Source organism: Pithys albifrons, chromosome 13 (assembly GCF_047495875.1).
Source record: "Pithys albifrons albifrons isolate INPA30051 chromosome 13, PitAlb_v1, whole genome shotgun sequence".
NCBI lineage: Eukaryota > Metazoa > Chordata > Aves > Passeriformes > Thamnophilidae > Pithys > Pithys albifrons.
Window position 1 is genome coordinate 13519656 of NC_092470.1, and position 27459 is coordinate 13547114.

The following is a 27459-nucleotide window of genomic DNA, read 5'->3' on the forward strand; positions in this document are numbered from 1 at the left end:
GAGTAATGACTAATGTTATGCTCATATGGCAGACAGAAAAGAATTAGTGTGTGTGTACAAAAATGTGATGCTAAGGAGAGCAAAATAAAAATGACAGAAAGGAAAGTCTGAGCTAAGAAATAGTACAAAATCTCTGTGAAATAATCTCCTAAAAGGCATGGAAAAAACTCCCATCTTCTTATTGACATTTTAAAGCAAACAGGGAAAAATACAGATGATACAGTTATTCATCCAATTTATCCAATTGCTTTTTTATAAATCTATAACCCCAAAATAAATAAAAAATAAAAAAGGGATTACTTTCTCCTATCCTCAGTATTCCTTAAAAATACCAACTGATACTTTCTTGTTAAAATTATGATGGAGGAGAAATTTGTTCAGACTTTGTAACTCCCTGTGGGAGATCTGGTTTTTGTAACCTTGGCAGTTCTCAGAACCCAACATGTTCTCCCTCACATAGGGGACAACATTTCTGACCTAATTAGTCTATGGGGCTTTGAGGTTTCTTTTGTTTATTGCACACTGCAGGATGCAGTCCAGCGGCAGCATGTCCCTGTGCCTGTTCCCAAGATCACAGGCCAGTCAGGAGCAGTCAGTACCAGAGCTGCCACCCACCAACCTCTTCTCACCAGGTGTGGGACCCTCACAACGGAACAGCCGTGACAAAAAACCAAGTCCTGCCTCCAACCTTCTCTTTTGGCATTATCAAATGTCTCCATACATTTTCCAGCAGCGCAGGACTGCTTGCCCAGCCCCAGGGTATATGGGACATTTAGGCAGAATGCAGACTGATAACTGCTTGGTGTTGACAAAATGGACAAAATCCTTTTATCTGCTGTCTACAGAGAATGTTCGAAGCTGTGGAGAAAACACATGGTGGGTGGGGAGAAGTGTTTTAATCAGACCCATTTTCCGTAAAAAAATGATACAGTTTGAGTAAAACTTCTTTGTTCTGGACCATCCAAATTCATTATTATCACTACTCTTGGAGAAGCTGCACAAAAGACTGCTGTTGATGCCATCATATCCAGCTGAGAGTTTCATGAAGAAACTCTGCACTTTTAAAATCAGCTAATCAGCAGAATAGCTAAGGAAGTAGTTCTTTCCTTTGGATTGCAACAGTGCCAGCACTTCCACAGCAAAGTCTGTAAAAGAAGGAGCACGCAACATTAAGTGATATAAGTGAATGTGTCATTAAAGAACCAAAGGGCTAATTTTTTTCCAAATATGTCATTTAAAGAAAAAGACGCCTCATTTAAACTCATCCAAAAGCTGTTAAACCAATTTAACACTTTGCTGTTTACTTCTGAAAGATGTTGAGAGCTTATCTTATCTCCTCCTACCACTGTTCAAGGCTAATCAGAATACATTAATGCATGCACAGTATGAACATCTTTTTTCCATTGTAATAAACCAGTAAATGAATGCAGAGATTTCTTCAAACCTTGGTTACCAAAGACCTATTCCTTTTCTTGTCCTAAGTGCAGAAAGTGGCCAAGAGTCTGGAAGGGATGAAGGAACAGAGAAGCCGGTGGGATGACACAGGCTTATATTCATGGAATCGAACTACTTAAAAGCTTAATGGGACAACAATAGGAGCTGAAAACAAGCTGGAAATGACTCAGGCTGTCCTAAGTAGGGAACCTTTCCAAAATCTAGCCATTAGGCTAGGGAAAAATTTCTCCCTTGCTAAAATCAACCCTATTTGCCAAAGGGGGAAAATAGCAGCTCCATAATAAAACATTTTCTGCTAGCAGTTCAGCACCCAGGGGTTGCCTCCTCCTGCAGAGCTCTGGGTCAAGGACAGTGTGTGAATCTCGTGCACTGATGAAAGGCTTTGATATACAGCACACGTAGGGACTGTGCTTTATTTTGTTTGCTCTCCCTGCTTAGAGGGGACAAGTAAACCCAGCACGTTTCCATCCTTGGCTTTCCCTATGCAAGAGGCTAGGGGAGAGAAAATTTCAGGAATGGCAGGAGAGACTGTAGAAAATTCTGGGAGATAAAAACAAATGGGAAACAGGAGAAAGAATGGACAGCATAATGCAAAGGATCTGGAGATTTGCTTGGGGCATATGGTTGGAAAATTGCTTTCTTTTCTCATCACCAGATTAAAAAAAAAAAAGAAAACAAAAAGAAAAAGCAAAGGCATGGTTTACCAAGGGTCAACAGATTTATGGTTAGCTTTAAATCAGTGCAACTTCACTGGGAGGTTTAGTTTTGGATGTATTCAGAATGGGGAATAAACATATGAATTATTCTGGTAGAGTGGTAGTAAATAGTCTGGCGGTCTCAGACCAATTTCTGTGGTGCCATATCTCATAAACTCTGATAAATCCAGCATGTGCAGCTGCTGAGGACTTTGGCAGTAGAAAAAAAGCTTATATAGCAGTGAGTATCTATATGTACCAGAGACTCACTGACCATGTACCAGCCCTGGCAACTTGTTTTTGTGATGCTGAGATTTAGTTACAACCTAAATCTCCTGTGCTTTGGATGAGGAATGAGAATAGCACCGGGAAGTGCAGAGCAACTATGGATGAGCTTACTGGACTGTGTCGTACTGGATTCCCCAGGCTGACAGCAAAGTGCTTCATGTCTGGATCTCTTCTTTATGAGTTCATCACATTTATAGCAGGTTCAGCAGATCCAGAGATTTTGGGGTTTGTTGCTAACTGGCCTCTCAAAGTCCTCTTTCCTATCCAGATGCAGTGATTTGAATATCATGGAAGAAAAAGGGACAAAAATTATCTCCTACTCACTAGATTTGAAAATTTTTAGATATTCCACACATATATGTTTTCATCCATAAAAGCCTCTCTGCTCCATCACTACCTTAGCTTAAACATCTTAGCTAAACTCTGTCTTTTTATTCCTTAATATTTGTACATGAGATTTGGCTTTACATGCAAAACAGTCTACAACATTTTACTCTGAATCATAAATATGATTCTTTCTCTAAAAAGTTGAATTTCATTTCAGGATAAAGAAAACAAAATACCAATCATTAACTGGCCCTTAATACTGGGAAAAACCTATTACCGTGTTAGATAATGAGAAAAGCTATCTATGCAGCTGAAGGAGTGACTCTTGTGCCCACTGCTAGATATTAAAACCAGAATTATAAAAATATTGCTGTGGATAATTTCAGTCCAGAAATACTGAGTGACTCTTGTGAATGATCATGTTTTCACTAATGCTTCCTGGCAGAGCTGCTTTCTTATTCATACTGAAATGTCTGGGAGCTACTCACCAGGAAGAGGGTGGCTTAAAGTGTTTAGGAGGCTTGGAGAGCTGTCTGAAAGCAGTCAATCAGTCTGCACTGTGATAGTCTGCTTCTGACCGTATTTTGTTTAAAAAGCAGAGGTAAATGTTGCCTGAGGAAATAAAAAGAATTGAGACAAAATTGTGACTATGGAAGGCCAGCTGTCAGTTATCCAAAACATATTAAATCCTGGCAAAGAAGTCTCCAAAATCACCTCCAACCAATTTTCTCCTCATTTTTTTCTCTGGCCTCACACAATCTTTATTCCATCAGGGCACCCACTGAGAGCAGAAGGTCTCAGTTCCCTGAACACCACGTCATGAGGTGGGGTAGACCAGCCCCAGTGTCAAATGAAAGTACACCAGGAGCACCCCTTGTGTGGGATGGACTGGTGGTCAAAATTGAGTGTTTTGGGTGGCACAGAACACTGCACCATGCTGCAGCAGGGCAAAACCACAATGCATCCAGAAACGAGCCCTGGAGACTTCCCTCTCAGTTATCTTGAACCATCCTGGACACAAGGGAGGTGTGAGACCTGCATCAGCATATTGCCATTTGCCTTTGAATTTACAAGGTGGAAATTCATGGCAAGCTGCCTTCAAAATCCAAACCCAACTTTCCTCAGATGGGTAAAATAGCAGGATTATCCTGTCTGCAGTGCACCACACAGCTGGGGCTTTATTTGCTGAGTGCATTTCAGATGTGCTGTCTTCAGAGCTGCTGGCTGCTGTATATATGTATATATGTGTGGTGATGGCTTTCTGCCAGGGCATTTTGGTTTCAGCAGCAGAGGTTGTCAGTTCAGCATTTTCTGGATATTGCCCTTTGCTTGGGAGAACTCCCCTGTTTCCTCGTTTCCCTCGCAGCTATCACTGTGCCTCTCCACAGTGCTCTTTGCACCATTTAAACCGTGCCAGTACATCCTATTTCTACACACTGAGAAATGGCAAACCTGTAATGAAATATGGGCTGGAAGGAGAACAGTACAATGGGTGGTGTACAGTGCTCACTGTGCAGGTAAGTATATAAAACAGCATTGTGTATAACATCCCTGAGCCCAGCTATATTATGGCAGCCTATTTCCTTCTGGTTACAATTCAAGCACCGGTGCAGTCTGTAGAGAGTTGTACAGATTTGTTTTGGGCTGCTTGTCTGAAATACCTGCCTCTGAATCTCAAGTCTTTCAGAGCAGTCAACATCAAGATGGGGTTTTTTAGGCACCTGCTCTGGGAAAGAGCTCTCTAGGGCTGATGTCACTGACTCCACATGATATATGTGCTTCTTTCCCTGGCAGTCACTCCCAACAGGTGTCTGATGTGCAGAAAGTTGTTCTTTCAAGTTGCAGACATGATGAAGGCAACAGCCAAAGGGCCAGGGGGCTTGTGGCCCTAGCCAGAGAAAATTACCATCCTGCATGAAGAACTGTGTCAGAAGAGAAATACGAGATGCCTGATTGCTGATGGGGATCATCTGCATCACCCTCCCACTACTACACATCAACCATTAGAGGTAATGAGAAACCACCTGAAATTCAGGGGTGACCAGAGATATTAGTGAAGATATTCTGACATTTGTGAGGGCTCTGCTGCCTTTCACCAGGAAGATAAAGGGCACCTGATGAAGTATTAGGATCAGCCAAACTATTAGCTGTTTTCATAGTTCCATTGCTACATGAAAGGCAGCAAAGGTGGGGTATAGAAATCCTCCTGGCTTTTGGTGGGGGGGTTGTTTTTCTTCTTCCCTCTGGCCCTGTCCTTTTTTCCCCCTGAGAACTGTACAGCATCATTCTCCAGGAGCATCCAAATCACCTGAAGCCTCAGGGTAGCTACATGTGAATTTCTGAGAGCCTGCATGAAACAAGTCCTTCACGGAAGCAAGAAATGCCCATCTCGTGGGTTTGTCTGGAAGCTGGGGAGCCAGGGATACATGCTATGAAGGGAGCAAGAGAAAAAAAGAATGCTCTGGAGGGAGAAAGGTGGGAATATGGTCACTCTCCCTCTGCCCATCCCTACCGATGTCCTTCTAGGTTGTGGTATATCTGCTGTGCACCCAGAGATGCATAGTCCTGGAAGGTGCAGGAGTGATGGTGGGATCCAAGGAGGATCACACTCATCTGTCTATGCTTTTGCAACCAGGAGCAAACAGCTTTTGGACACTGCCAGCTTTTCCATGTCAGAATTTGGGATTGCCCAGCTGGAGGTGCTAAGGCCAGCTCTCAGCACAGACCTGTGTCTACCACAGCCCAGTGACCCCAGGACTCACAGCACAAAGCCCTGAGGGAAAAGACCAAGCATGGCCATGTGTGGCCAGAGTTGGTGGGACATATGGAGGGTCAATGCCTGTGTAGATCAGCCCCAGGGCCTATCCAGCAAGAATAACAGGGCAATTTTTCTTAAATTTGTCCACTTAAACACTTGTGCTTTCCCCTCTCAAAATGGGAACAGGTGGCTGGGAAAGCACCTGCAGTTTTCAACTAAAAATGTTTGCAAAACCTTCTCCAACCTGTGCAGAGGAGCTGAGACCTGAGCATGCAGTGCAGTTCAGATTTCTGCCTTTACGACCCAGATTTGCCCACTGTAAAGGCTGGACCTTGTGCTGGGCAAGGGCTGGTGTGTGCCTTTGCCTTCCCTCATCAGTGCTCAACAGCCTGTGAAGAGGAAAAGGCTTTGTTTTAGTGGGAGCAGGTGTTTGATTACCTCGCCTCTCTCTTTTCATATTAAACTTATCCCCGGTTCACCTCTCTAGGAGGGATAAACTCGTGTTTGTGAAAGTGGCGGGGGAAATCACTTGAAAGGCTCCATCAGAGGTCGGCTGCCTGCACTGATGGCTTGATGAAACAAAAGAGCAAATGAGCAAATGAAAAGCATTCAAAGTATTTTCTGCCTGTGGAGCATGGTTCAGAGTGATGCTGCAGGGCTGCCTGCCTCTGCCCCAGGGGGCTGCCTGAGGCTGCACCCTTGGAGATTTACCCAGACAAGGAGAGAATTGCAACCCTCTTCCCTATCCATCCCCAGTGCTGTCTCCCTGCTCAGAGGCAGGTGCTCTCCTACCCTGGATTAAAAGGCTATGGCATCCCCTCACAGGACAGCATCCAAGGATAGCAAAGGCACCCTCAAAGGGAACATAAGCCCTGTTACTGTCCAAGCCAGGCTGCAGTCAGGCAGTGGTGCCATGCCCAGGCACAGCAGCTGAGTCCTTGGCAAATGAGCTGCCCTTGGCCTGAGCTCTGGGCTCATGGTGCCACCACCAAAGGGGATGGTGGACTGGAAAAGCAAGTCACTCAGGATGGGCACAGGGACTGGCATTTTTGGATGTAGAGAAAGAATCAGTGTGAACCTGCCTGATTTCAGTGCACCCCATGTGTACATCCACCCACTGTACGTGAGCCCCATTAACTGAATGAGCAGAGAAATGATAACTGGGTTACATTTTTGTTTCCAAGTGGAATAGAAGGCGGCCATGTCTGGGTGAATAAAAGCCCTTTGCTCTGCTCTAACTGTCTGTCAGGCTCCCTGCCACAGTGTCTGTGTGTTTGCTCAGGCATGGATAGGGAATTATCCACCTCATATCACGGCAGATTGTCTTTCGCCTTCTCACTACTCCATTGCCTGTGTGAATATTCTGGACCTTTGCCTCCAGTGGCTCAAATGCAGGTGCTGGATTATAGTCATAGAGAGCCAGGGAGAGAGAATATAGAAATTCTTGGGTGTCTTTGGATAAAGATGAGTTTGGAAGGAATATGAGTCAGCTCTTCCAGAGTTTTCAGATACCAAGACAGCACTGGGATCAAAAGAGCCATTGTTCCCCTTGGCATGATGCTGGAGGATGTTATCTAGAGACTGGTCTGAAGTACAGACACATGGCCAAACTGGAAATGTTTGCCTGTTGGAAACATCTGCTATTCTCCTCTGCTTCTCATATGATTTGCCAAAATGTATTTCTTGTACTTTTTCAGTTCAGAACAACTTGTTATGAGGTTTAATTCATGATGTGTAATTCTGTGACACGTTGCTGCCTGATGAGGTAGGACATGGAAATGATGAAGGAGGATGACTAGAGTATAAACATACCAGAAGGAGAGCAGTGCCCAGCTTGGAAGTGGTACAAAGTATTTTCATAAGCATTATCTAGCTTTGCTGTTATTAGTTCTAAGAACCAGAGAGAGAGAGAGAGAGAGAAAGTTACTGCAGTCAAAGATAAAAGATCTGTCAACAAATGTGCCTCAGAACTGAATGTCCTTGTTAAATTTCTAGAGTTCATCTGACATCTTGATGTGAAAAAGAGGACTGTAATACACTGGTATCAAAGGTACTCACTCCATGTATGGACACTTAAATACCCTCAGCTTCTCTGTGCGCTTAGATGCCCTTCAAACCACATTGCTCCCTTCACAATTCTCACTTGCACAGAGTGGTGTATCTCCCCTGCCCTGTCTAAATGCTACAGCTCCATAGCATATCCTCAACTGTTTGTAGAATCAGAGCAGCCTTCCGTGACAGCAAGGGTGGGGATATTCTCACTTCACCCCAGCTCTTTGGAGCTCTCCAGGTTACCCATCTCCAGAGGCAAAGACTGATTTAACTCATTCTAAGCCTGAATCTGAAATAAATGGATTCAATCCATTTTGCTCTGATAGTCCCATGGTGTCTCCTCAACCAGAAGATGGAGCTCAGGAAAACAACTTGGAAAGACATACAATGTTTAGACAGAGAAAGTCCCCCAATCCAAATGAATCTCGGGCTTAGTGTGGATCTTGAGCACTTTCAGCCAAAGTGACGTGAATGCTCCAAAAACATGTTTTTTACTTATTTTTGTGATTGGTTGTATTTAAAGGTGAAATACTAGACATTAACATTACAGTCATGATTTATATGAAAGATGAGTATAAAATACTTTATAAAGGGCAAATGAACAATTAATAGTTATTTCAAGAAATGGATAACCAAATGTTATGTGTTGCGATATAGTCCAACAGGTCCATATTTGCTTATGACCATAGCTGATTGCTACCCATAATACCTTGAGTGATGTGATTTTGACCAGCTTTAACACAAGATGTTTGTGTTAAAACTGTGTGTGCAGCAGCTATTAACCCCCTCTCCGCTGTTCTAGAAATAGGAACCCCACACACAGCATGCCCAGGATTAATGGGTTATGATATGAACATAAGGCTGTGGGTTGTCGATTAACAGATTTGTAGCTCAAGAACTTGATTATAGATGAGCAGAAAGGAGTAGAAACAGATGAATGCAGACTGCAAACAACGAACAACATCTGCTGTCTGCACAGGCAAAGCTCCAAGTGCCAGAACTGTACATCCAGAAATCCACAAGCAATGGGTCTTTTTATTGTGTACTGGGGGGGCTTTGGGAGGATCCTAGAAATCCCTTCAAGGTTTAGTTGCATGCTTAGCTGTCTGTCCCACTGTTTTAAAATTACATCTCGCAGAGCAGATCATGTAACTACCCCTGATGGGTCTGTGCAAGAGGAATTGCTCCTTCATGATCTCAGCCTTGCTACTATACAATCAATTCTGCTTTTAAGTAGTAAAGAAGCTCACTGAAGTTGCCAGTTCTGATTACAGTGTGAAATATCTAACTTTGGTTTACAGCAGCCAAAATTGTGTCCCTCACAGACTGAGATTTACTTGGGCTGAGATGGTGTTGGGTGAAGGGGGAAAACAACTGTGCTGAAACCTTCCCAAAGGCAGAGACGTGCCCCACACGAGACAAAACCACAGCTGATGTGAGAGCGGCAAGGGCTCACTCCACAACCAGCCTCCTGAAATTCAGCCCCTTGCACTGAATGCTGCAAAGAACATTACCACAGATGCTGGTTGTTTGTCCTTGGAGCTGTGAGGACCGAGGACCGCTCGAGTGGCAGCCGAGGCATTTCACACTTCAGTAAGCACATCCTCCCCAGGTATTTCTGATCGCCGTACATTTTGTTCACTGACAGGTTTGTGGCAATGTGCTCACTCCAGTTAAAAATTACACACTGGCTAACGGAAGAACAGACCTTGTTTTCCTCACTTTTACATTGTTTTTGCAATCAGTGTAACTTCAATGACCCTGTGCTTTTATACCAGAAATAGCACTGAGGAAATCAGATTTAAGAGCAGAGAGATGTTTGGTGTAGCTATTGGAGGAAGACAAAGATAAGCAGAGACAGTTTCCACTCTTTCTGATTCTGCCATGGGCCAAAGGCCAAATCTGCCACTGATACAAAATGAAGCATCCATCAGGCTACTTTAAATGGCCTTGGTTTGAAAAGCTGCTAAGGAATTATGGTACCTATGATTTTCTCATTACCACATGCATCCTCCTCCAAAAGGTGAGTAGAACTTCTGTCTGACTGGAGTACAAGCTGGTCATGTTACCTATGAAGCTGGTTTAAAGCTTCTTCCATATTGGTAGTTTAAAGCCCATCCATATGAGTCTAGCCTGAGAGAGAGATTAATATGAGCCATGCTGTCCCAAAGAAGAAAAGATTCACTGTTTTCAGGTCTCTGAGTCAATTTTTTGTCTTCTCTCATTTATTGTGCCTCCTGAGTGTTTGATGCCTGATCATTCTGGTGGAACATGCAAATATTAATATTTTTCTCCAGAAGTGCTGACATACGTGTGTTTTGTCAATGGGTGCAGCAAGTGGGAGATGCTGCTGGAACTCATGCTCAGAGACTGTCCCAGGGATCTGTCATGACCCCCTTGATGTCTGTGACCTTCAGAGGCAGCAGGACCAGCTTCCCCTCTCTTTGCATTTATTTGCTGAAGGACAGCCCACAGGGAAAGGACAAGGCAGAGAGGAACTGAAGGTGGGAATTGGCTGCCTTCCTGAAAGCATTTCAAAAAATCTTGAGTGTTCAGGAGAAAATGCTTTGCAGCAAATGGATACCCCCCAAGTGCTTGTGGAGAAAAAAACATTCCAACCAACACTTGTCCACAACAGCACTGGCCAAGTCATTACTGTTTTGTGTTTGGTTTTTTCCTTGACTTTTTTTTAATAGTGATCTTATTCTTGCCTATTTTGCTGTGGACTGTTGGGGGTTGTCCCCTTCTATCACATGAATGTAGGCAGGAACAGGCTAGGAAAGGAAAACTTTTCACTTCTATGGATGATACAGAAGTTTCCACATCTCTGCTGTGTCAGCATATCCACAGGAAGCTTCTAGCTTCCTTATCCCTGCAGCTGTCTCTCAAGTCAAGGGTTTGTGCTTGCTGTGGGTTCCCACCCTCACTCCATTCCCAGGACATCGTCCCAGCTGGCTGAAGCTTATCTAGTGTGGGACAGTGATAAATAAAACCCTGTTAGCTTGTCAGTGCCTCCTGGATGAGCTGTGCAGCCTAGAGAGAGCAAGGTATCTGCCACGCTTGTCCTGGACAACGGAAGGAATAAATCAATTCGTGTCTGAAAGTGGGAACTTCTGTGTTGATGGATGGCACTCAGTGAATATTAAACTCCCTTTTTTTGTGGATGGATGTTCTCCAGCCAGTCAAATTTGTCCTTTCACACTTCAGATGAGGGAGCTGCAGCAAGCTGTGGCAGTTGCCAAGGACTGGAAGAGATAGCACCTGCCTGAGGCAAGTTTCTGTAGCACTTCCAGCAGCAGCAATCTCTGCTTTAAGAGAGGCTTCAATACAAGTTAAGGCTGAAATCAGTAACTCTGAAAGATCTGTAAACAGCTGCCTTCAGCAGGGATCTCACTATGGGGTTTAATTTAGCTATCCCTTGAAATTCATAAAAAAGGAAATTATCTTAGTCTGTTGGATCCACCTGTCTAACCGCTCGCGCGATGCAGGTTCTTATATTGTGTTTCCCAGGAGATCATGTTCCAGTCCTCCTCCTCCTCCTTTCTCATGACAAGTGATAATATCAGCTTTTATCTGTTAATAAGATAGCATGGGAATTCCTGTACAATTCCTAAGTAGAAAAGAGAGAAACATGTGATTTGTTTCACGGCCTCATCTTACACATTCCCTCTCAGTTGTGAAGAGGACAGGTTCTTCTCCAGGTCAGGATGATCCATGTGCCTGCCTGATATGAAGGGCTGCAGTAACATGCCTGAAGGAAGGGGTGGGTCCCAAAGACACTGTGGGATCAGATATTAATTTCTAAAACCTGGCATGGATGGGAAGCAGAAAACACTAAGCCACCGTGACCAAGGCAGGAAAGTAAAGGTGAATGATGGAAAGGAGGGTGGAGCTCCCTTGAGGTCCCTTAGTCCAGCAGGCTGCACCATGGCAGAGGCAACTCCACCAACACTACTCCAACAAAAATTTCTCAAGCTATGTCCTAAAAATCCCCCTTGGCAATCAGTGGCAGTATTTCATTATTCAGATATCCAGAGAGCTTTTTCAGGTGTCTCACCTCAAAGCACATTGCATGGTCTCTCCTCCAGAAGCAGCAGGCATTAGAAGATTAGAGCTGAGGATTCAACCTTTTGAGTATAGAATTGAAAAAAAAATCTTAAATACCACCATATTATAGACTCCCTCCAGCAGCCCTGGAAAGACTCTGGGAAGGATGGAGTATTTACAGTTTTCACAGAAAGAACTTATAGGAAATGAAGACAAGTATTAACTACTAAAATAAGGGCTGTTATTTCGAATAACTTTCATTATCTGTCGCTGCTGGCCTGAGTTGTGTTAGTCAAGCGGATTTGTGGACCTCTGATCTGAACTGTTCTGCTTGTTATTACCCTGCCATTACCAAGGGACTCTTCTGTCAGTTGTGAAGTGAAAAAAGCTCATTCCTGTTATTTCCTTTCCAAGCTGCCAGGAGCCTTTGGGGCTCCAAGGAGGTCTGACCCAAAGACAGATGCAGTCCAAGGAAAGTTTTCCAGCAAAGAGAAAAACCCTGTGGACAAGGTGACAGAGCTTCACTTCCTCAAGAGCAGCTGGGTCTTTGGCTGGTGGTGACACAACTGGAGAACACCAGGACAGGACTGGACTTTCGATACTCAGAAACTGTACTTTTCAACTTACTTCCACTTCCGTGTATTTTCAATATATGAGAAGACTCAAGGAGGGAAAAAAAATGCTGTCCTAAGACCCAGTTTCCTTATTTTGCCTATTTGTGTCACTCTGGGAAGAGAGGGACTTTTTTAGCCTGTGGGGAGCAGTACAGACACTTTCACAAGTCAGTGTTAATTATTTCCTAGAATTTGTGTTTGTTTCATTTCTTATTATGGGCAAATTCTGCTTTGTTGTAGTCACATCAGGCAGACAAGACCTCAGCTGGCTACACCAGAGAGACAGGGGACAGTGACTTCATACATTCATTACCTTCTTCCCAGTCTTGTGAGACTTTGGTATTTGCAATGTATTGCGTTGCACCACAATGCATTTTCCAGAGGCTCAATTTTAGCAGGAACTCAGATGAGAGCTTCTTATTTTACAAACATATCAGTAGCAGCTTAAGAGAAAAGAGTTTCAAAAGCACACAATCAACTGCCTTGCTTTTTCTCCCCTGTAAAGATGCAATAACATAAATAGTGTAACATCTTGCTCATTTGAAAGTATTTGTGATGCAACAGATCTTCCCTGAGTTTTTGCTGAGTTGTTTCTATGTGGCCTTGATGTTATTCTGAGTACCAAAGGTTGTTTCACTACCATGTGGAATTTGGGCATTCATCAATGTTTAATCTGTGTGTTGATACTGCACATTTGTTTTCACAGATATCCGATTCTTTCTGTGAAATACATTTGACTTATTTAAACTTTCTGTAAACTAAATTTAGAGTTCCATAACTTAATCAAGTTGTACTTGTAAGGATCTCATGCAGAAAAAACTACAACTATAGTACAGCACTATAAAAATCTTATACGAAACACTGCAACAGAAAAAAATTTAAATTTTTTTCAAAAGAAATAATTTGTATTGTTTCACTGTGCCTACAAGCCTACCTGGATTACTTCATTTCGGTCTAGGATATCACCACTGACTGGTGTTTTTCATGTGATTTTGAAAGATACTTGCATGTTCTCACAAGTGTTGGTTTTGTTGTAATGCTCAACTGACAGTATAGTCTAATGCTAATCCACATCTCCTCTGCTGCATTGTGAAAAGGATGGAATATTTGGAGCTGATGTTTTGATTCTTAGATCCTTACTGTCTGTTTAAAGAAGTCCTTTTGTTCCATCGAATTAATCCATCATTATAATATGTGAAGCCCTAAAAAATATAAAAGCTCTTGTTGAGCCTGTGAGCTCAATAATTTAGGGCTGGAAGGATCTTGCAGGTCACACAGGTGACTACAATGGTCTCATACAGCCCTTTCCATAAACTGTCTCAGGCCATTGCTGTTTCCTCAGCTGTAAAATGCAAACTATTACATAAGGATTGCTCAAGCACACACAATGTGCACTAGAGCTGCACAGCCAGCCAGATGTGCTCACATCACCAGAAACCAAGCTTTCTTCCACACATTTGGGTATGGAGAACTGGTTTAGACACATGCATGATATAAGACAGTTCTAAGAAGAAAATTTTCTAATTTATTATTCTCTTGTTTAAAGGAAAACACAAACCACTTCATTGTGAAAGTCTTCATGGTTCAACTTTCCCTTTGCTGCCTTCCTTCTCAGTCTAAATGTAGAGGAGTATCTGGGAAACATAGACTTTTTTATTGCCAGAAGAAACAGGCTGAATTGGTGTATGATCCATGTTTCCAATTTATGCTTTCTCTCCCTGTATTGTCAATGGCTAATGACAGGTAATTGCAAAAGTTCACAGAGGGAGGCACTTTTGGAAGGAGAGAGAAGAATTAGGGATGGTGTGAGCAAGAGGCTTTTCATTCCACTGCTGGTCTGTTCATGACTTTCCAAAGTTGCTTCTGCCAGAGCTTGGTATGATTTCCAAAAGTAAGACATTGCTGGGGTGTATAAATACTTGTAACACCCTGGCCATTACTCAGGACACATCAGGAATAGCATTCCACATGTCCACTGTGTGGCTGTGGAGTCCTCACACCAGGCTGATTTTCAGATGAGCTCTCTGCTTTGAAGGAGAGGCAGCACATTTTGGTGCTCCCTGAAGGTGGTCTCAGTTGAATTAACCTGGGCACAGTTCACCATAGGCAAAAAATGGCATCTATAAATGAAAGTCTTGCACCTCTCGTTTTAAGAGAAGAGTTGGCAAGATTGGGTACCTGAAAAATCTTGGAAGCCAACAGCTCTTTCCCAGCACTAAGCTATGAATTTCATTGCATTACACTTTTCCTGGTTAGATAATATTTATTATAGGCTTTTGTTGAGAATAGAGACTGGGTTCAGTACACATCTATGAGGCAGACTGAGATCAGTTGCCAAGCACCATTAGAGATAATTTTTCATTCTTGTTAGTCATTTTACCGAGAGACCTCCCTTACAAGAGCTGGGGACCCCCATGCAAGGGCAGCCCAAGTGCAAAAACTTTCCAGGGGACACAGTTTAAGTCTTCAGGCAGCTCACGGAAGCACTGGTCCATGAAATCTCAGAATTCATCAACTCCCTATGCCAGTATCACTCCTCTCTCCTTGGCTGAGAAAGAAGACAGTAAGTGCCAAGGATAGGCTCAGATTCCCCAAATCCCTCACTGAAGTGCAATGTTGCATTCAGTTATGTAAAAGAACTGAGTTAAAAGGTACTGCCGTTTCCTGGTTGGTTGTGGCAATTTAAATGATGAAACATCATCACTGCAGGAGGAAAAGTTTACACAACCAGGCACAGTCAGCTTGCAGCTTTGGACAGCTCACACATCCATGCTGGGATGCCTCATCCTGTGGAAAGCTGCAGCTCCACATTGTGTTATAGCTGCACAAGGGGTTGATATCTCCTTTGACATGTGATAAGCCAATCTTTAACCTGACAAATCATGAAGAGTTAAACCGAGAACTGTAAAGAACAATTACTAATCAGTGATAAAATTTACTCACTGCTTAAAATTGTCTTTCTTAGTATCAAAGGAAATATTTTACCATAGTATGTCACATGCATCCCACAAGGCTCCCATTTAACGCTCGTCTGCTGCAATCCTTTCCCACTATGTTAGTGCACAAGAACCATGGCCAGTTGCTTTGATGGATTTAGTCTAAATACCTCCTTGTACTACTTTGTCTCTCTGGCTCCATCTGTCGTCGCCTACCTCAGAGTTAAACTGCCAGCTCTGGGACATGGACACTGGGGCTATGCCTGATGTATCATGGCAAGAACTTCAGGCATTGGAGAGATGTGAATGATAAATAAACAGAAGGTGAAATACAACTTTCGTCCAGTATAATCCAGCATAGAAAGATTGGGTTCCCAAGGAATGGCAGTATATTTGTTTTCCAGATCATTAGCTAATGCAAAGGAAAGTGAGAACATTTATTAGCCTCCCTCAGAATCACCTTTAACAAGAATGAATATTCACTGCTATAAATAAGACTGTTTCAATTAAGTCTGCCCATAAAAATGCTCCATGGTGTCACAGAAGGCTGTGCTATTCAAAAAGAAATGCCTAGATGAAAGTATTTAAGGCTGTATTCGAGGACAAATTCACTTGTGAACACTCATTTCCAGTGTCTCACAGTTAATCACTGGAAGTTATGATGTTTTTATCTTATCTGAATGTCAGCCCACAAGCTGAGATGCAAAAGAAGCCTTGGGCTTGTTTTTTTCTACCTGCTAATGGCAATCTGGTACCATAATTGCTTTCTTGTTCAACTTCAGATAATATATTGTGTTACTGATAAGTTTAGTGTTTCTTTAAGTATCACTGACAAAGAGCAGCCAGTACTGAGCTGCTCATTTCAACCTCGGGAGAAAGTCACCCAGGACAGGGACCTGCCATCCTGTCTTACTACACAGAGTGTCTCAACACACCCCTCTTTTGCAAAAACAAGTCCAATTTCAATGCTGCCTTCAAAAATCTTTATGAATGAACATTTTGCAGGACTAGATCTCTTGCAACAACCCATCTGGACAAGATCAGGCAAGAAAATGTATTTTATGCTGTTGAAGAGCAGTACTATGTGTCTCCACTGAAAATGGAATAAAAAGAAAACAATGGCTTTAAAGTGAAACATTTGCCACAGGAAAACTAGAGATAGACAACAATATCATAAATGGGAATAAACTGGTGACAAATATCTCCCATCCAACGTTTCCTCTGCTATTCACAGAGAGAGCTGGGACGTGCAACCACTGTTATTTAACGCACATCCACGCCTTGAAGGACATGCATAGATCTCCTTCTCCAGATACGTGAATTTATCCTTTGTAATAATACCTATGCTACTAAGAACTTCAGAGGAGTTTGTTACATACCATTAAAAAACATGACACCAGCAATTATGGGGAATCAATGAAGTTATTTGCTGAAGTCAATAACCTAAATTAATAACAAAAAAATAGCCAGTATAAGCAGTTCATCTATATTTCTCTGGGATAAAAGTCAGACTCTACATCTAAATATGGCATCAAGGGCAACAGTAAATGTTTCGAAAAGGGTTTAGCCAGTTGCAAGACTGCCATAATATAGAAAATGGTAATCCACTCTGAAATTACAAATTAAATTCAGCTCATTCAATTCAACTAACTTCAGGAAAACCCATATCAAAACTGGAAACCATGACAGCTGTGTCACCCCAAGTAACAAACACAATGAGTCTTTGAGATGAACATCTACTATTAAGCCAAAGAGAGTGATCTATGGGCAGTCATGGTTCAGGCATCCTGATTAGCCTTAATTAAAATTCTGATGATCAGGTGGCTATGAAAGGGACAAAACTTTTAAAGACTGTAGGGAAGTGCAAAAAGCTGAAGATAGGGTAATAATTAGGAATAATATCTCTTGTTAAATTTAATTCTTTTAGCCTTGAAATTACCATGACAGGTTTCAAATTTAGTGGCAGTTTCCCAGTCACTAAAGAGCTTAATTATATACTTCAAGACTTTGGGAAAACTGATTCAGATAAAGCTACATGGGGCCCATATCAACTGTGTGGGATGCTTGAATGGACTCAGATAAAGAAGGAATAGATATCCACTTGTTCAGGAAGCTTGAGACATCACATACCTGAAAGGGGTTTTTTTGAGACACCAAAAATTTTGAATAACTTTATAACTTTCTCTTTTAATTAATAACAATCACTCTCATTCAATATGCCTTTCTATTTCTTAATTTCAGCTGGGACTAAAAGCAAGACAGAGATAAAACAGCCAAAACTCTGAATAGTGCTGATACTAACAGAACTTCTTAATCATTGGAATTGTCCTATCTCTAGAGTCCAGGAAAGATGTCTAGAAAGACGAGCAAAATTAAAATCTGCAAAGTACTTGGCTGAGTTACAGGACACCTTGTAGAAATCATCACTGTATTCTATTAACTGGTGTTAGTTTAGGAGAAAATATAAGATACTTAAGAAAATGTCAGCTCCAGAAGTTTTGTCAGAGGGAAGAATTTTTTTTCTAATATGCAGTTCATGACAAAGCTCTTTTGGGTTTTCAGGGCCAAGGAACATCTTGAACGATGGATGGATCAGCAAGATGATGAATGGCCTGAAATACAGATGAAGAACATTCTCTCCTCATTGAATCAAGCTCAAGAAGATAGATGTTAGTATTATTTTAAAACCACCTTCATTGGATTCTACCATCTCTATGCAATACACTCATATGATCTCATTGTCAGGTTAACTGAACACTACAGATTTAAAGACATTCATTCTCCCAGGAGCTGCATGAAGCAGGAAAATACAGTTGTCCCATTATATAGACTTGGAGCTGTGGCACAGAGGTGTAATGTCACACATGGCAAAACAGGGAATTGAACATAGCTTTCCTAAATCCCAGGTTGTCACCCTAACTACTGTTCCTACATACTCTACATCAAAATGAGTGGTTAAGGCACAGTCCCTGCACTGTGTTTCCTTCTGTCTACATTAATCTCTGAGCACCTCAGCAAACCTTGTAGATAGAGTGGGTCAGTGAAAAAAGTGCCCCATTTATTACAGCTTCTTGATCTTGACTGAATGGATCATATGCTTTAGGATCCACTGGCAAATGGCAAATAGTTCCCAGAGCTAATCTTTCAACTGATAAGAATGGGATACAATACCATACAAGAATACAAATGAACTCTCCGAGGTGATAAAAGCAGGTACAGCCTGGACTCGATGAGCAGAAAAGTTTCATATTTCAGAAGTTAAATTCAAAAGGTTTCAAATTAAAGATTAAAAACAAACAACAACAACAAAGCAATAAATAACCCAATACTGGTCATGTGTTGTCATCTTAGAACAGCAAGAAACCCCAAAGTACTTGTTCTAATAGTGCTGAGTACTGAGAGCTCTGGGAAGCCTATTGCTGCCAACCACTGAAGGGAGGATCCAGACTCCCTTAACTCAGTGGAACCCATTCCAGAAAAGATAATTATTTAAGACAATTCATTCTGACCACCACCACCCCCTCAAACTTTGAGCCTTGTGAGTTTCTGTGCCTCTGGACATTAGAAAGGAGCAAACAGTTGCCTTTAAATGTTCTCCAGACCCAGTGGTCAAATAGATGCCATTTCTGAGCATCTTTGTGCACCTTAGGAAAGTGGGAATGGGAATATCTTGGAGGTTCTCATCTATCTCCAAGGTGGGACCAATTTCACTTACATCATTCCTCAAGAAACTTTGTTCTGTAGTGTGTGATTGCACATTCTTAGCTGATTTTGTTTTTCAACTTTTCAGCAGGATCCAAAACAGATGTCTGCTGCACTTACTTAGTATTAGGGCTCACAGTCATGGAGCAGCTGTTTTATGGAAGTATCTGTATATTTTCACCTTAGATTACTGCAAGACTCACTATTGCAGATTATTCTTAGCTCTGAGCTATTTTGAATTTGTTTAAAAATTAACACCTCATCAGGGTCTAAACCTAATTTTTCCTAATATGTATGTGAATCCACCATCTGGAGCTTGGCACAACCACACACCCAACCACTTTCAGGGAATAGATCAAATGTGGAAGTATTACCAACATGCTGCTACACAAATAGTTTAGTCTTTCCTCCTGGATGATACAAACATTTCACAAGCACGTACTGCAACATATCATCTCCTCAGGCTAACTCTGCCAGGACAGATTCATTTCATCATGCATGGAAATTGAAGAATTATTCCAGTTACATGCTCTTAATAACCACCCCATTCCTCTCATAGGTTTTCTCTCTGCTGCAGCCTTTTCTAAGTCAGATTTAAATTTGAGGTGATAAAGTCCTTGGAGAAAATTAAGATGGCTGAACCATCTTATTTACTAAGGCTGAATGTCTTCATTAATCTCACAGCAATTTCTGCCACATGATGCTATAGAGGAAATGATGGGATATTTTTGAGTTACAATGACCAAAGAAAGACGTGGTAGAAATGGTGGGTTTCTGTGTCTCCTCTAACTGCAGTAATCATAAGATTGCCAGCTTTGAAGCCTTTAGAATGTGAGACAGACCACTCATAAACATGACACAACGAGAGCTAGGAAGGAGGGGAGAGACCCAGGCGGGAAGGCACATGAACCAAGGAGGCACAGAGGTGATGAAGAGGAGCCCTGCATGTCCTGCAGTCCAGTGAGGCTTTTAGAGAGTAACATTACCTAATGCCACCACATGTAACAGACTGGGACTAGTTGTGCACATTGTTTCTGCCAAAACCTTTGTCCAAGTAACACCATTTTAACAAGGGGTGCAGGATCTGTGAATGTACTACAGGAAATCCCACATTACATGGGACAGCTGGTGTCACAGTGTGTGAGAGACTGGAGCCAACGTGCTGTTTTCCCACCTGGTAGTGTGTCCCATCTCTTTTTGTAAGACACCTGTGGCATATTCACCCCTAGAATGATTCTTTTCTGCTCCCTGAAAGATGAAGATGTGTTTTTATTTGTGTTTAATAAAATTGCTGCCCTTTGTGCTCCTCTGCTTTTATTGCAGAGCTTAGCCTTCCTGTACCCCATATTTTCTCTCATGGTTAAATTAAGAAGTCTTCACCTTTCTGCGCTGATGCCTTCACTTTCTTAAAAAGAAAAAAAAAACAGCAAAAATAAAACCCAAACAAAAAAAAAACAAACAAACCACACAGTACCCAGTTTCTCATGTGTTTTTCTAGTAAAAACATTTTCAGTCAGAAATTGGTAGGTGATACAGGATGCCAGGAGAGGAAGATCACAGCCTGATCCAACCCTTCCATTACTACAAGGTAAAGAGGCCTTTCCCCAGTTCTCTGTGCCATCATCAGGAAATAAAAGTAACGGTTGAACTAAGTTTTAGTGAATATGCATGGCTAAGCTCTCTGCCAAACTGAAATAGCCTACTTTGGGCTCATGATTAATTATGGGCATACCAAGAGACTTCTCGTCCGGTCACGTAAAGGAAAATTAAAGCTAAAGCAGTTTAATTCAGAAAAAGTGTTACAAGGATATGATGTAGCTTCATTAAATATAGATGTTGATTCTTTTACCCTGCCACTCCTTACACAGAAATCTTGGCCTTTTTCCAGCATGGATATACTTACACATGTGATAATAGCAATAGTAAAGCAGCTAATGACTCATGTTCCAGAGACACAGCTAAATCTCTAGCTTTCTTGCATAAACATATATGTCTGTAGAAGTTAGCTTATTGTAACATTTATGTAAACTTCACTTCAGTAGCCCTTGAATTTATTTTTCCACATCATTGCAAATTGAGACAGGTTGATGTTCTGCCTTCCCTCCAGACCAGCTCCACATGCAGGACAAAAACAGCTTGGGGTAGTCACACAGATACCTAAAACAATTCCCTGAACATCAAAGATGAGAAGCAGTTCCTAATTGTTATCACTTGCTTTCATGCCTCTGACTCATTCCTGAATTTTTGTTTTTCAACAATATAGTTCATCTCTAGTGTTTACAGCAAAAGGAAAGCAGCACTTCTGGCCATCTTTGAAGACTTTGTGGCTGGAACATGTTGACAAAGACTAGAGGCTAAATTGTCATTTGTAAACAGTTCAGAAGAGAAAGAAAAACATTAAACAGAAATATAAACTCTGTTTGATGAAACAGGTCTTAGTTCCTTGATTTCTGCTGTGCTGAAACTCAGCTATTCAAGACAGATGCTGGCAGAGTTATCCTGCAGTCTCTTTATAGAAAATTACTTAGAAGTATAATAACAGCATGATTTTAATATTGACATATTTATACTAGAGAGTACAAGCATGAGAGTTTTTCAGCATGAGCTTGTAAGCAATTTAAAAAAAAAAAGGTTGAAACATTATGCCCTCTCCCTGCTACATATTCTGAATGTGCAGTGGTTTGTGGACAAGCTGCTTTAGAGAGCTATTAAATGAATATTTCCAATCTATTTGCTTTCCCCCCTTGCTGGTACAGAAAGCTCTGTCAAAGTCATTAATCCAGCTACTCTAGTTTCAGAGAGAGAACTAAATTCTCACTGGCACACCACCAAATAAAACTCAAACCAACCAGGACTGCAAACTAGAGCCTGATCCCACCAGAAAATAATTTGATTTTCTAGATGCCTGGAGTACTGAAGAGCCCTAGTGGTTCAATACCCCCTTGCCCAGCACCAGTCCCGACCCCAGTGCAGCACAGTTGCTTCTGCAGGATAAAAAGGAGGAGATCAGCAGAGTCCAGGGAGGTTAGAGCAGGAGTCACCAAACCTACAGCAGGGTCTGAGCACAGACAGCTCTGCCCAAAGCAGAGAAGGACCAGTCTGACCATAGTACCTGCTGTGCGGATCTGACCATCCTGCAAGTGCCAAAGCAGAGTGTTGAAAAGCATAAGAGCAGCACATAACATGACCCATCACAGACCTTCTCTCTTCCTACCCCATGTCACTCTGTTTCAAGCAAACAGCCCGCTTACCTTTCCTTCCTTTCCTTCTAAAGCCTTGAGCTTGCCCAGGCTCAGCTTTGCCTTATTAGCTCTCAGCTGGTAGCATTTCCTGAACTGCCTTTGAACCTTGAACAGGGTATTAACCCCTGAAATCCTTGGCTTTGCCTGGCTCAGCAGGGTTGTCCAAGGACACTGTGAGTGAGACAGGGAAGCCTGCTCAGCAGGTGAAGTGCTGCAAAAGCCAGGCACACAGGGAGAGCATGGAGCATTCCTGGGGTGGGATGCTTTCCTCTGTATTCTTTGCTTGTTCCACAAATGGTAGAGAAATTGCTGGTAGAGGAAGACTGGTGTCCTATGGAGCATGTTTGCAGGGGTTGGGAGGGTGCTGACCCAGACCTTGGAGACTGGAAGGACTGAGACTCCCGCAGTGCTCAGGGCAGAGAGCTGCATAAGTCTTCCTGCTGCTCAGAAAGGGAATTTTAACCTCACCTGCTATATTATGGAGCTAGGCATTTGAGTGACTGCGAACTTAGGGAGTTTCTCCTGATGGCATGCATTTTATCCTTTGAAAATGCAGAAAACTTTTAAAAAAACTGCACAAATTCAGTGTGTCAGCTGAAGTATGAAACAGTAATCTATGTTCTTATTTGAGGTCTAATTTTATGCCTGCTGGTACTCACTTATATGGAACTTCAGCAAACATTTATATATCTCTTAATTATCCCTTTTCCCTATTAATTTCTCTTATGTTCAATAAATGATCCTTATGCCTGTTGGTTTAAGACTTCCTTACAAAGTTGTTTTTCCCTGCTTTTCCATAAGCCAGATATTTTAATTTCTTGCACTATGCCTCATTTGCTAGTAACAATGATGTATTTTCCCTTTCCCCATGTATTTATTTTTACTGAGACGTGCAGCCGTTCATCACATTCAAATGAAGAATTATTACTTAGTTATTATTATTATTACTAGTGATGGTATGTAAACAACTATAATGATGTGTGGGCTTGTGTAGGAGAAAAGACCACAATAAAGATGTTGCCTTAGGGGGAATGAATGAGGGAAACGTGCAAGGATTTAACCAGCACACCCTCTCCTTGCTGGTTTTGTCTCTAACTTTTCACTTCAGCTCCATGGCCTATTTCCTTTGGTCTTGTTCTCCTACTGAATGGGAGCAACTGGTCAATGTGGAGTCCTCGTCAAAATACAGCTAGACACTGCTACAAGGGCACGTGCCAAGACACTTGAGAACATGAATGAAGTAGGAAAAGGAGTTCAACAAATGTTTTTTGTATTGTGATGAGGAAGGGGTGCTTTCTGTGTGCGAGAAAAAGAGGAGCAGAGATGCACCACTGAGAAGATGGCCCAAGCAAGGCTGCAGGTAAGCCTGGAAGGAAGTTTTCAAAGGCCACTGCTGGGTCAGTTTGAGTGCTGGGCATAGCAACAGCACTTCTTACTTTGCTTTCCTTGTCTGTGAAACTAGTGGGTTTTTTATAAAGTCCTGATACATAAACAGCATTACTTTGAAGGTGTGAGGCTCAAATGTTCAATTCTCTCCTAACTGGAAACAACTAATGATAAATTGTGTATTTGCTCAGCTGCTCAATGACCATTATGCTGCTGTCAGGTGCCAATGACTGGATTAAGCAGGTAGGTGACAGGGAGGAATGAGCCCCACACTAATTTTTAAGGACTTCAGTTATGTTTGCAGGCAAAAAAAAATCAGCAGAGAGTAGGGAGGGAGTATGAAGAGAGCCAGAACTGAATGGAAAAAAACCAGCCCTGTGGCAGATCCATAAAGAAAATTCAAGCTAATAAAGAAAGTTCAGTCTCTTTATTCTCTGATGGTAGCAATTTATTGCCCTAAAAATGAAAGCAGTTGGCTTTAGATGGAACAGCCTTGAAGACAGTAAAATATCAGTATCATGTATTAGCCTGGCTTCCCTTTGCACAAGTGGGAGTGTGAGTAGAAGGAAGAGCGTCAGGCCAGTCATCTCTGGCCTCTCAGGGGAATCCTGAGAGTGCTCTGTCCCACAGCCACTGTGAGCTTGAAAAAACTGGTTTCCCGTTTGAAGATCCAGCCTTGCTGCTGTTGGAGCCTTGTTACATTTTCAGTATATTCCTTAATGCTAACCCTTTCCTGGTTCTGTCTGAGTTTCCCTTCTAAGTTTCTCTTTCTCAAAGCGTGTAGGTTTTTGGGGGGTTTTGGGTTTTTTGAGTTTTTTTAACATCAATAATTTTCAAGAATGAGCACTGTGAGCAAACCAGCTAGAGGAAAATCCACTTAGGATCTCCAAAGAGCTTACCAAGCAGTTTTTACAAAGAGCTGACAAAAGTGGAGAAATAAAATAAATTTTATGAATTCAGAAGCCTGTTCTGAGATAAATATTTTAGCCTTTCTTCTCTAAGAAGAGGGATTGAAAGTGTAAGAAAGATGGAGAAATGAAAAAATCATCTCTGTTGGGAATATGGCAGATCACTAACCAAACACTTTCAAGATTTAATGTATACCAGAGCCCTAAAAGCTTTCATATTTATTACAGCTATTTTGCATTCCCTACTGTATTTTAAAAGAGCTTCCCTAGTTTAAAACACCATTCAGATCTTCTGTCACTTTTGTTCCCATTTGCCTCTCATGAACTAGAATAATATACATAAAATAACATATGCCCGCTGCAATTCCTCAGTGCCACCAAGGCACAGACGAGGTCCAATATTATTAGTAATGCTAATGGTACTCCTCCTGGACATTGGCTGCTGTCAGTTATCACTTAGCCAACATTAGCAAAGGAACTAACTCACTCCAGACTGAAGAAACTCAGTGAAATATTTGGTTTTCTGTGACTTTCAGGGGACTTGGAGCAAAAGCAACAGTCCCCACTGGTCCCATGCAGCAGAAGACTGGAACAGTCTGCTGCCCCTCTCTGCACATTCCAAGGCCAAACAGGAAAATGCAGAGGAATGGGGAGAGAAAAAATAGCTGGATCTGAAGGTTCTAGATGATGGGAGTTGGGGGACACAGATTGATTCTCCTTTGATGTCCATAACTCCAAAAACTGTCCTCATTTGGGAATATTTAGTATAATATTCCCCACATTGTTCTGCTGTAGCTTTACTACTTCTATTTAACTTTTTGCCATGATTTTTAACTCTCCATCCTTTCCTCCTAAAAAGACCTTTCTCAGTTTGTTTGTTTGCTTGTTCCCTTCTACAAGATCCTTCAGCAAAATCATAGCCTTTCAAAAGCAAGGTGCCTGCATTTCTGAGCCCTCACTGCTTTGACAGGTAATTTATGAAAATGGAAGAGCCTGTTTCAGGCGTAATCCAATTTGTTCTCTCTCAGCATCATAAGCACATTTGGAGCCAGATAAGACAATTATCGCATGGATCTTTAATACCTGCAATTTATAGCTAAAAGCTTCATTCTGATAACTTTGTTTTCAAGTGCCATGTGCTAAAGCACAGTGACGGGATCTCTGCAGCAGTGAGACAGCAAAATCCTCCCTGTAGAGGTTCACCCAGCAGGTGTGGGATGTTTATGGAGGGAAGATGTACTTGGAGCAGCAATGTAAGAGCACAGGTTGCATTGCTCCTCAGGGGAGGGGACACAGGGCAGGCAGAAGACAAGGCTCAACTCCTCTCAGGTGCTTCCCTGTGAGCACGTATGGAGGTGTCCAATGCTTTCACCACCTTCAGCATGGAGGAGGGTTTGGGAAAGCACAGAGAGAGTAGCTACTGAAATGTGTTTCCATAAGCACCTGGTTTTCAGTTACCAAATGTGACTTGCATATATAACCTTGAGTGCCCTGCAGAGCAGGGGCTCACAGCCTAACCACAGACATTCCAGGATGAGCACCAAAAAGTCAGTATTTTCCAGAGAGCTCAGGGAAGTTGCCAGCAAGCCTGCAAGCATTTACTTTTTAACACTCTACTTGAATACTGATATCACAATGCATAGTTGCTCATTAAAAAAATAATCTGATTTCTAATTGAATTACTGTTTTTTTATCATTGTTTTTGACTCAGTGTACAGAAATGAAATATTCTAATTATTTAATGATAAGAAATGAAGATAGGAACTTACGATTTCATCATGTGGAATGGTCTACGACAGGGTCTATTTTCTAATGATAAGGTCTGATCTGATAAAGAATTAGCTTGTTTCACTGACATGAGCATGATTATTTTGAGAGCAAACATCAGACACTTTTACGATCAATTTAATGTGCAACCTTTGAGAATTATTAGTGTTTGTACTTGGTCAAGGGTGAAAAATCAAGTATATTATGACCATACACTGTAGATTTGCAAATTAAAAAGTAAGATATTTTTTGTAAGGCAAAAATTAATTTCAAAATGTTTGTAACTCTATAAGACAAAGTCACAACAGTTTAAGGCCATACTACTCCTCATAGCTATGCATCTAGGGCACTACCCTACTTTCTTATCAATCCAAACACAAGAATATTTCATAGCAGTTATGAGTTAAGACTCTTTGATGTTTATGTGCTTCTTTGGTGAATCTTACTAGGAAGATCTTATATCTAATGCTATTTTAGCTATCTCTTGATATATCCAAGCCATCATAATATCTCAGCTCAGAAGGTCTGTGGTGCATTTCTTTAGGGACTTCATTAGTGGAAGATATCCTGACTCAGTATATGGGCTACTTTTGATGCATCATTCATACATACAATATCCAACTCTACATCACAGGGCTGGTGGGGGTGTATTTTGTGTAGCAATTTATTATAGTTACCCAAACACTGTTCTAAAATTAAAAGGTCTTATCTGCATATATATCTCATTAACTAAAGACTTTCAAACAATAAGAACCTTGCCATCAGCTCATGCCCACATGACCAATTAGCTTTTTTTCCTTAAATAATTTGACCTGAAAATTACCCAGGATGTTCCAGAGCAAACAGTCTCATCTGTGTCTGAATCCAGAGAACATGAGTCGGGGTGAGTGCAGGGAACCAGGCTGCAGGAGTGCACAGAGGGGTGAGAGGAGAAAGGGGATGCTTCAAGGGAAAGAGGAACTTATCAGATTTGGGATAGCAGAGGGATGGACTGAGCTGCTCAGAGGATGGTGCTTCTCTTCTATGCCTTTGCCTTTTCAAGGAAGTGCGATGGCTCGGAGTCAAAGAAGATAAAGTCTGTCTTAGCCTGCTCATCCCAAGGGAAATTGGTCACATTTAGCCAGAAATAAAAATCTCAATGAGTAAATGATGAAACAGAAATTTTACCTTTTCTGGAAGATGGTTTTTGACCCTAAGACCGACGGGGATTATCTGTTCTCTATGCTGCTTATTTATAACTTGAGAAGCTGACAGCTCTTCTAAAAGCAGACTGAGGGGTTTT

At 41.7% G+C, this 27459-nt stretch overlaps 2 long non-coding RNA genes across 3 annotated transcripts in view; one reads left to right on the forward strand and one right to left on the reverse strand.

Moving 5' to 3' along the window:
* Positions 1-22210, reverse strand: part of LOC139678203 (uncharacterized) — a 32469-nt gene extending 10259 nt beyond the window's left edge. The window contains exons 1-4 of one of the 2 annotated variants that reach the window (XR_011698983.1): positions 22126-22140; positions 11633-11702; positions 3254-3377; positions 2550-2698 (exon numbers count right to left, since the gene is read on the reverse strand). This is a non-coding gene — a long non-coding RNA (uncharacterized lncRNA). Of the gene's footprint in view, positions 1-2549; positions 2699-3253; positions 3378-11632; positions 11703-22125 lie in introns of both variants that reach the window. The other variant, XR_011698982.1, reaches the window with a different exon arrangement.
* Positions 9356-12315, forward strand: LOC139678205 (uncharacterized). The gene is made up of 2 exons (XR_011698986.1): positions 9356-9598; positions 12037-12315. It is a non-coding gene; the product is annotated as an uncharacterized lncRNA (long non-coding RNA).
* Positions 22211-27459: the final 5249 nt, after the last annotated feature.